The 9642-nt window shown below is 36.3% G+C and overlaps 5 non-coding genes across 5 annotated transcripts; 4 read left to right on the top strand and 1 right to left on the bottom strand.

Moving 5' to 3' along the window:
- Positions 1 to 867: 867 nt before the first annotated feature.
- trnae-cuc (transfer RNA glutamic acid (anticodon CUC)) lies at positions 868 to 939 on the bottom strand. The gene has a single exon. It is a non-coding gene; the product is annotated as a tRNA-Glu (tRNA).
- A 2806-nt stretch (positions 940 to 3745) lies between these two features.
- Positions 3746 to 3818, top strand: trnar-acg (transfer RNA arginine (anticodon ACG)). Its single transcript has one exon. It is a non-coding gene; the product is annotated as a tRNA-Arg (tRNA).
- Positions 3819 to 5351: 1533 nt separating this feature from the next.
- On the top strand, positions 5352 to 5424 carry trnar-acg (transfer RNA arginine (anticodon ACG)). Its single transcript has one exon. It is a non-coding gene; the product is annotated as a tRNA-Arg (tRNA).
- A 3870-nt stretch (positions 5425 to 9294) lies between these two features.
- Positions 9295 to 9366, top strand: trnae-uuc (transfer RNA glutamic acid (anticodon UUC)). Its single transcript has one exon. It is a non-coding gene; the product is annotated as a tRNA-Glu (tRNA).
- Positions 9367 to 9485: 119 nt separating this feature from the next.
- Positions 9486 to 9572, top strand: trnay-gua (transfer RNA tyrosine (anticodon GUA)). Its single transcript is given in 2 exon segments — positions 9486 to 9522; positions 9537 to 9572. It is a non-coding gene; the product is annotated as a tRNA-Tyr (tRNA).
- Positions 9573 to 9642: the final 70 nt, after the last annotated feature.

The raw sequence follows: 9642 nt of genomic DNA, 5'->3' as shown, positions 1-9642 counted from the left end.
GTCTATACAAAGGTGGTGATTCACCAAATGAACAGAAATGTAAAAAGAGAATATGATGTATGTGGGATAGAGCCAGAAACATTGATGCACATTTTTTTTGACTGTAAAGAACTGGAAGCATTTCATACAAAAATTAAAGCGTTGGTGAAAAAAGGATTGGGAAAAGATGAGACAGGGGATGAATGGAGAAAGTTGTTCCTGTTTGGGATAAATGTGAATAAAAAGGATAGGAAGGTGAATTTATGGAACATAGTATTAAGTAATGCAAGATATGCGATATGGGTGAGGAGGAATATGGCATATTATGAAAAGAAAAAAGTGGATGTAATGACAATGTTCAAATCAATTTTAAGGGAAAATGTGTATTTGATGTGGAAATATTTACCAAAAGAGGAATTTGAAATGGCGTTTGTGGAAGGGAATGAGCTGGTTAGTATAGAAGAGAGAAAAGGGTTATGTACGAAGTTTGATTAATATGAATTATGATTGGTTGGGTAAAATGTTGATGTTATACTTTGTTTTAGTTTTTTTTTTTTTTTGAAAGGCTTGTAGTTTGTTTCTAAAGACGTATGTGTTTGATGCCTGATTGAAAATGTTATAGGTATGAAGGTTTGATTTTGAGGTATTGTTGTTTTGTAAATATTATTTTTGTACTTTTTGATAATAAAAAAAAAAAAAAAAAAAAAGAGCGGAGGACTGTAGGTGGCAAGATGGCAATCCTTAGGTCGCTGGTTCAACTCCGGCTCGAAGGAGTTCTTTTTCACACATAAACTTTTCCTTGGCCCTGCTTCTCGACGAGGGCGTCAGCGCTTGAGTTCGTAGTTCGCCATTTTACAATCACGGCCGCCGGTGGTGGGAAAAAACTCATTCCCTGACCGGGAATCGAACCCGGGCCGCGGCGGTGAGAGCGCCGAATCCTAACCACTAGACCACCAGGGAAAGTCTGCTGACGACTTGCCCTCAAGCCTGGCTGTAGCCTTTACCCGATTTTGCAGCAAGACCACTAATACTTGTATTTTACTCCAGGAGAGGAGACGTCACCGACCCTGGCAAACTGACAAACTGTCACAGACTCTGTAGGAATATCCTAACAACACCACAACTTGCCATGAAAACAAAAACAATAAGATTAATATAATTTTTAAAGCAGTTTTTTGCAGACGTCTGTGGCCCTGGATCCCAGTTCTTCCACTGAGAAACTGTCACAGGCTCTGTAGTGATATCCTAACAACACCACAACTTAACATTTATTTTATTTTATTTCCTTTATTTTTCCAGGAAGGTCCCATTGAGATTAAAAGAAATCTCTTCCTCCAGGGAGTCATGGCCAAGATGGCCACACTACAAATCACACACAAACACATATAAAACATTTCAGAAAGTCAGGGCACAACATTCATCATAAATCAAGTAAAACAACAGCATGATTCAATCATTGTATGCTGCAGTAAATTTTTTAATACATTCAAAGGAGGAATTGTTTCAGGAGGGACAGTAGCTTGAAATTCATTCCACAGCCATGGAGCATAGTAGGAGAAAGATGATTTACCATGCTCGGAATGTACCCTAGGTACTACTAATTTAATCCCATTAGATGATCTAGTGCTATAGTTCTTTCTACATAAACATAGAAGACTAGTAATGTAATTTGGAAGTCTACCCATCAATGTCTTTACAATAAATTCTAACATATGGGATTTCCTTCTTTGATATAAAGAGGACCAACCCAAATAGTTGTGCAGCAAACAATGATGAGTACGTGAACAAGAATTTGTTATAAAACGCAGTGCAGCATGATAAACGCCATCCAGCCTTTTCAATAAATATGTAGACGCATGCATGTAAACAACATCACCATAGTCTAAAATAGGTAAAATAGTACTCTGTATTATTCTCTTTCTAGCTATAAAGGAAAAGCATTTTTTTTCCCGAAAAAGAAAACCCAGTCTTGGTTTAAGCCTTTTCACCAAGTAATTAATGTGAACATCAAAGGCTAACTTCTCATCGAGCCATATTCCTAAATATTTATAAGTTGGTACTCTTTCTATATGTAAACCCTCAATAGTCAGAATAGGCATAACAGTAGACATAGAACGGCTACGTGTAAAAAGAATATACTTCGTTTTATTTACATTTAAAACTAATTTTAGTTTCAACAAAGTAAGCTGAAAAGTATAAAAAGAATCCTTAAGAATTTCAATAGCCTGAGACACAGAGGATGCAGTGGAGTAAATAATTGTATCGTCAGCATAAAAATGTAGCTTTGCGGATTGTATTCCCTGCCCCAATTCATTAATAAAAATAGAAAAAAGAAGTGGTGCCAATAAAGAACCTTGCGGGACACCCTTCCTGACTATTACCATGGATGAGGTGTAATTATCTACAGCAACACATTGAGTTCTATCCGATAAATAATTTTTAAACCAACTCACAGCCGAATTATCGAGGCCAACACTTTTAAGCCTCCGTAACAGTAAAACATGATCCACTAAGTCAAACGCTTTTGTCAAATAAAAAAATAAGGCCGCACAATGTTGTCTATTATCGAGAGCAGTAATTAAATCATGTAGTAGCTGTTATCGTACTATGGCCCGCTCTAAATCCTGACTGAAATGCGTTGTAAATATCATGACTAAGTAGATATTCTTTCATTTGATCATTTATAATAGATTCAAAAACTTTTGCTAAAACCGGTAATTTAGAAATCGGACGTTAATTATTCAAATCGGAAGGATCGCCTCCTTTTAATAAAGGCATAACCATAGCCGATTTCCAAGATGGCGGAATTACATTAGTGGATAGACTCAAATTAAAAATCGATGCAATAGGTTCGGCAATAATATCTGCTGACAATTTTTAAAAAATTGGTTCAATTTGGTCAGACCCACCTGATTTCTTACAGTCTAAATTTCGGAGTAGTTTACGAACTTGGGACGGCAATACAGGGGCAAAAGAAAATAAATCTGATTCACTATTAGTCAACTCATCAGTTCTCTGTTCATCAAGGACCAAGGAATTGTCTGTTATCAAACCAGCTGAAATAAAATGACTATTAAACGTATTAACAATATCAGCCTTGTCTGTAATCAATCTTTGATTCAATTTTAAAACTTTTGGAAGATTAGTGGATGTATTTGATCCTATAAAAGATTTAGTTAATTTCCAAAATTTAGAAGGACAATTCATGTTATCATTAATCAGGTTTAAATAATACTGACTCTTCGAACTTTATATTAATTTTGTACACTTATTTCGTAATAATCTATATTGAGACCAGTCCTCCTCACCATTTGTTTTCTTTGCTTTAGACCAAGCCACGTTTCTTTGCTTAATAAGATTAGAGACGGATTGATTGAACCAAATATTATTTCTACCTCTCACCCGAAATCTACGTAAAGGAGCATGTTTATCACAAATTTCTAGAAAGATAGATTTGAAATAATCCCAAGCATCAACCACATCAGGTATAATTGAAACCAACTGTAAATCACTATTATAAACATCATGCAAAAAAGCCTGTACATTAAAATTTTTAAATTGACGTTTAAGATTTGAATTGAGAATTGAGATCCCCAACATGTGAGGCCTCCATCTTGAAGGTTTTTGTAGCAGGCCCCTCATCTGACCCCTTCCTGATGTTGGCTCCAGGTCTGTTAATAGCATGAGAAAAGGTAGATGTCATCACAGGCCTCTGCCCAGTCGAAAACCAACAGGTGCCATGTAAGCTCACGGACACCTGATCAGTGGGCCAGTGGTGCAATGGATAACGCGTCTGACTACGGATCAGAAGATTCTAGGTTCGACTCCTGGCTGGCTCGCTCTGCCTAAAACCGGTAAATAATTGTATCGTCAGCATAAAAATGTAGATTTTGCGGATTGTATTCCCTGCCCCAATTCATTAATAAAAATAGAAAAAAGAAGTGGTGCCAATAAAGAACCTTGCGGTACACCCTTCCTGACTATTACCATGGATGAGGTGTAATTATCTACAGCAACACATTGAGTTCTATCCGATAAATAATTTTTAAACCAACTCACAGCCGAATTATCGAGGCCAACACTTTTAAGCCTCCGTAACAGTAAAACATGATCCACTAAGTCAAACGCTTTTGTCAAATAAAAAAATAAGGCCGCACAATGTTGTCTATTATCGAGAGCAGTAATTAAATCATGTAGTAGCTGTTATCGTACTATGGCCCGCTCTAAATCCTGACTGAAATGCGTTGTAAATATCATGACTAAGTAGATATTCTTTCATTTGATCATTTATAATAGATTCAAAAACTTTTGCTAAAACCGGTAATTTAGAAATCGGACGATAATTATTCAAATCGGAAGGATCGCCTCCTTTTAATAAAGGCATAACCATAGCCGATTTCCAAGATGGCGGAATTACATTAGTGGATAGACTCAAATTAAAAATCGATGCAATAGGTTCGGCAATAATATCTGCTGACAATTTTTAAAAAATTGGTTTAATTTGGTCAGACCCACCTGATTTCTTACAGTCTAAATTTCAGAGTAGTTTACGAACTTGGGACGGCAATACAGGGGCAAAAGAAAATAAATCTGATTCACTATTAGTCAACTCATCAGTTCTCTGTTCATCAAGGACCAAGGAATTGTCTGTTATCAAACCAGCTGAAATAAAATTACTATTAAACGTATTAACAATTTCAGCCTTGTCTGTAATCAATCTTTGATTCAATTTTAAAACTTTTGGAAGATTAGTGGATGTATTTGATCCTATAAAAGATTTCGTTAATTTCCAAAATTTAGAAGGACAATTCATGTTATCATTAATCAGGTTTAAATAATACTGACTCTTCGAACTTTATATTAATTTTGTATACTTATTTCGTAATAATCTATATTGAGACCAGTCCTCCTCACCATTTGTTTTCTTTGCTTTAGACCAAGCCACGTTTCTTTGCTTAATAAGATTAGAGACGGATTGATTGAACCAAATATTATTTCTACCTCTCACCCGAAATCTACGTAAAGGAGCATGTTTATCACAAATTTCTAGAAAGATAGATTTGAAATAATCCCAAGCATCAACCACATCAGGTATAATTGAAACCAACTGTAAATCACTATTATATACATCATGCAAAAAAGCCTGTACATTAAAAATTTTAAATTGACGTTTAAGATTTGAATTGAGAATTGAGATCCCCAACATGTGAGGCCTCCATCTTGAAGGTTTTTGTAGCAGGCCCCTCATCTGACCCCTTCCTGATGTTGGGTCCAGGTCTGTTAATAGCATGAGAAAAAGTAGATGTCATCACAGGCCTCTGCCCAGTCGAAAACCAACAGGTGCCGTGTAAGCTCACGGACACCTGATCAGTGGGCCAGTGGTGCAATGGATAACGCGTCTGACTACGGATCAGGAGATTCTAGGTTCGACTCCTGGCTGGCTCGCTCTGCCTCTTTTACTATGCTGTCAGCCCTTAGCCGTTTTATTAACCCATAGTTTTTGTTATTATTATTATTGGATTGGTTGAGAAATATTAAAAATTGACAGTCCAACAATAGGCTGCTTTGTCAGTAGGATAACGGTTACCATACAATACTATGCGTCTTTTAAAATGCATTGCATGAGTACTGTCACAAGGACATTGCTTTACGACCAGTTTGTAGTGTCTATTATACCATCGCAAGAATGGGCAAGTACAGCTCGCTGCATCCTGCGGTGGATATCCAACCCGGCCCACATCCAAGTGTGACGTCAGAAGCCACACCCATCCAAGTGTGACGTCGGAAGCCTCGCCCATGTCCAATTACGGCACGTGACTCGATTTGTTGTACACATGCGCAAAATGGCGCTGCTTCCTTTCGGAAATATGTTTACGGTTGTTATCATAGTTATTGTTTTATAATAAAGATTAGGTTATTTGTGTAGAGGTGTGACGCTACAGATTATTGGTGCAGTTACATTGTGACGCTTTGGCAGGCTTGGAATGGTCTAAATCACAATCACTCCCTTATCAGCTGTATTAGACAATACGTTACCTCTGCATTGCTCACTGGTTTTGTAAGTTAATGACATGGTAGTACAAGTAAACAATGTCCCTTAAAACGATATTTTTGTATTTTTCTTGTATTTCTGTTACAAATGGTAATCAATAATTATGGTTTTGCTGTAATAAACGTATAAGGGAGCATCTATACTTAACCTGTTAACCGTTTCCAGAGCGTCGGCGCACTGAAGCGGGTTTTTTTTATTTAGTTCAAATTTACTATCAGATTTAATGTTATACCTTGACAAACTATACATCATTAAAAAGATATAATACTCAAGATTCAGTATTTGACCACTATTGTATTCTGAGAAACTTATAGTGACAGTTAAGTCTTAATTTGTGTCAGGAGTTATGAAATGGAAAAATGAGTCGATACCTTTAATATGAATTATGAGCGTCAGCTGGTCCATTCATAAAAAACACTCCAAGCTGTCGTCATGACAGCGATTCGCAAAACATCGTCCCTCAGGGCTTTAGCTCAAAAATGTGCAGACTTGGAGAAATATTGATATATTCTCATAGATTCACATCATATTTCTATAGACAGGAATAATATTTGTTGAATTTATACCCAAATGCGTCGATGTAATCATTATGATCGCTTCTTACTGAGATGTGCTGTGTTTTCAATTCATACCAATAGCCTGAGGGCGCTATATGCACAATAACAGTCCATATATGGATCACGAAGAAGACCCATAGTCATGTGACATTCCAGGACGTCACTGATACAGAAAGTAGCTGACAGAGATCGCTGTAACATGCAGATAAAGATGTTTTGAAGACAATAAACATGATTGCAATGATATTTGAGTTACCTGTGTTCTTCAAGCCATGACAGGTATTTCATAATAATAGATTATATTTATAATGCAATGCTAATCGATATAGATTTCATCATCGTGCAGAACACTATAAATAATAAATTTTCTGTCGGATTTTTTTTTATCTGAAGCCAAATTAGATCACAGAAGATTATTTAAAACACTCGACTTGCGTTATAAAGTAAGTTTGGAGCACAAACATGGTTTCAATCTCATAAATGGTCGTGTATTGATGGTGTGCTAAGCTAACATGCTAGCTAGCCCAGGTGCACCTGCCACCAGCAGTTATTGTTTTATGATTTTTTTCTAAATAGGAATGCTTACTGAAATGTTTCAGTATATTTGATACCAGTTTCAAATATTTAGTGAGAACTTTGATAAAAGAAATTAGGGTTTGAAACCCTATGAATAGCCTGTGAATAGCCAGTCGTTAGTAGCTATAATGCAGACAAAAGAAATGCATATTCAGAGCCATAACCAGTCTGGAGAGGTGTAAATGTGTGCAGGGGAGACTGACTCTGAATGGGGCTCGTTTGCACCACAAAATAATAGAGACAATAGACTGATTAGATGACTCAGAAGATGACTAAACATCAGTTTGCATTTTAGAGTCTAATCAAAATAAAGTAATTTGACATGATCTTGAAAAACATTTAACTAAATACAGAGTTTTAGACTTATCATTTTCAGATTTTAAATATAAAATGGTCACACATATGGCTTTAGCTGCAGTGCATTTCTAGATTGCTCCAGGGCCAACTTCAATTTTATTTTTATGAAGATGTTTCATAAAAGTAAATTTCTAATAACTTTACAAAACTTTGAAGCTATTTAAACATTTTTTTTTCATTATGACAATACTTATTTCTACATTTACAATAAACTACTAGGTGTCAGCTTTCAGATGAGATCATACTTGTGCTTTTAGTGCAAAGGGTTCATGAACTGTATCTGTTTAAGTTTGGGTATGCCATTTCTGGGGATTTTGCAAAAGTGGCCTTGAAGGTTAACAGGTTAAACTAAAACGAGTTTTTGTCACTTTCTTAATTATATGGGATCCAAACTGCACTTATAGTTATCCCTTCTAAATAAAAAAAATAAATATAAACTTTTTTTTACATTTCTTTCTATGTGGTTATAGAAATATTGCATTTTTACAACCAAATTAAGAATTCACTTATTAGTTAATGCCTGTTATAGCAAATTACTTTGAAATCAAATAATAGAACAGCAGAATGGAATTCATGTAAACCTTAAATTAAAGAACCAATATGGTGAAACTCGAAAAATTAGAATATCGTGCAAAAGTTAATTTTTTCAGTAATTCAACTAAAAGCTGACACTAATATATAATATAGACTCATTACATGCAAAGTGAGATATTTCAAGCCTTTATGCGTTATAAATTTGATGATTATGGCTTACAGCTATGTTGAATTACTGAAAAAAATGAACTTTTGCACAATATTCTAATACATAAAAAACAGTTAATCTCTCGCTTCTCGCTGTACAGGTTTTAGGAGTTTAACATATCAAAATATCATCATAGTGAATATAAATATACAATAATATCACTCATATTCTTTACAAGCAGAATAAGATTTACAGGATGTAACGTCACATATAAGTACTGAAATAATATATTTTTCATATTTACCCTTATTATAATCCAAATAACAACATGAAATTGGTGATATAATAATGCAGTTAGTATAGTATAATAGTAATAGTATACAAAACAAGTTACTGATACGAAATTTACTCAGCCAAATGTAACAGACAACTCAGTTAAGAGACATCACAGGGGAGTTAAATGACCAAATATGTAAGTTGAAGATAATTCATAGCTCTAAAACAACATCATCAAACCTTATTGATTCGAATTACATCAATATTTTGACAATTTATTACATATCGCGGGCTTTCGAGCTGATTGCGGAGCAGGCATGCAAGTCAAGTGATCAGCCGCACCGCACTGACCTCATTACAAACTATTGTTAAAGTGATAAGAGCTGCTTTCAACAGGTAACATCTCATTCTCATACAACTCATTCGTATTATGTTGAAGAGTGTTTATACTAAAACCGCAAGTGTGTTTTGTGCATTTTGTTTACCAGTTACCTTCGTCTTCTACTCTTCTCTTCTCGATGCTTCTTCCTGTTTTTAAATGTTAACGTTAATGAGAATGTTTCCAATTTGGGCATGGGCGTGGTGGCTTCTGACGTAACAGTCGGATGTGGCCGGTTGGATGTCACCCGCAGGATGCAGCGAGAGGCTACTCAGAATGGGAGGAAACTGAACCCCTCGTGAGGCAAATGAGAGCTCCCTCTGTTGAGCCTGATGAAATTGAATTCAGTAAACAATCCCTTCGGATCATTCCCATGTTCTTAAAGGGGTCGGTCACACACTAAAATTAAAAGGGTCTGCTCCAGGCAGAAGGAAGATCCCATATGGTCTAGCGGTCAGGATTCCTGGTTTTCACCCAGGCGGCCCGGGTTCGACTCCCGGTATGGGAAGATCGGGTTGTCTTTGCATCACTTAATCGAAACAACCAGCATGTATGTCTGTAGCAGTTTTAGCCAGTGGCGGAGATTCAGCCACCTGATATGTTGAGGTTCTGTCCCCAATCAGTGTGCCTTCGATAGCTCAGCTGGAAGAGCGGAGGACTGTAGGTGGCAAGTTGGCAATCCTTAGGTCGCTGGTTCAACTCCGGCTCGAAGGAGTTCTTTTTCACACATAAACTTTTCCTTGGCCCTGCTTCTCGATGAGGGCGTCAGCGCTTGAGTTCGTAG

The sequence above is a fragment of the Siphateles boraxobius genome, unplaced genomic scaffold (genome assembly GCF_051911475.1).
Source record: "Siphateles boraxobius isolate OS27281-9 unplaced genomic scaffold, OSU_SipBor_1 87, whole genome shotgun sequence".
NCBI classification, from domain to species: domain Eukaryota; kingdom Metazoa; phylum Chordata; class Actinopteri; order Cypriniformes; family Leuciscidae; genus Siphateles; species Siphateles boraxobius.
The sequence above is the reverse complement of the archived record's forward strand: the minus strand, read 5'-3'. Positions and strand labels throughout refer to the sequence as shown.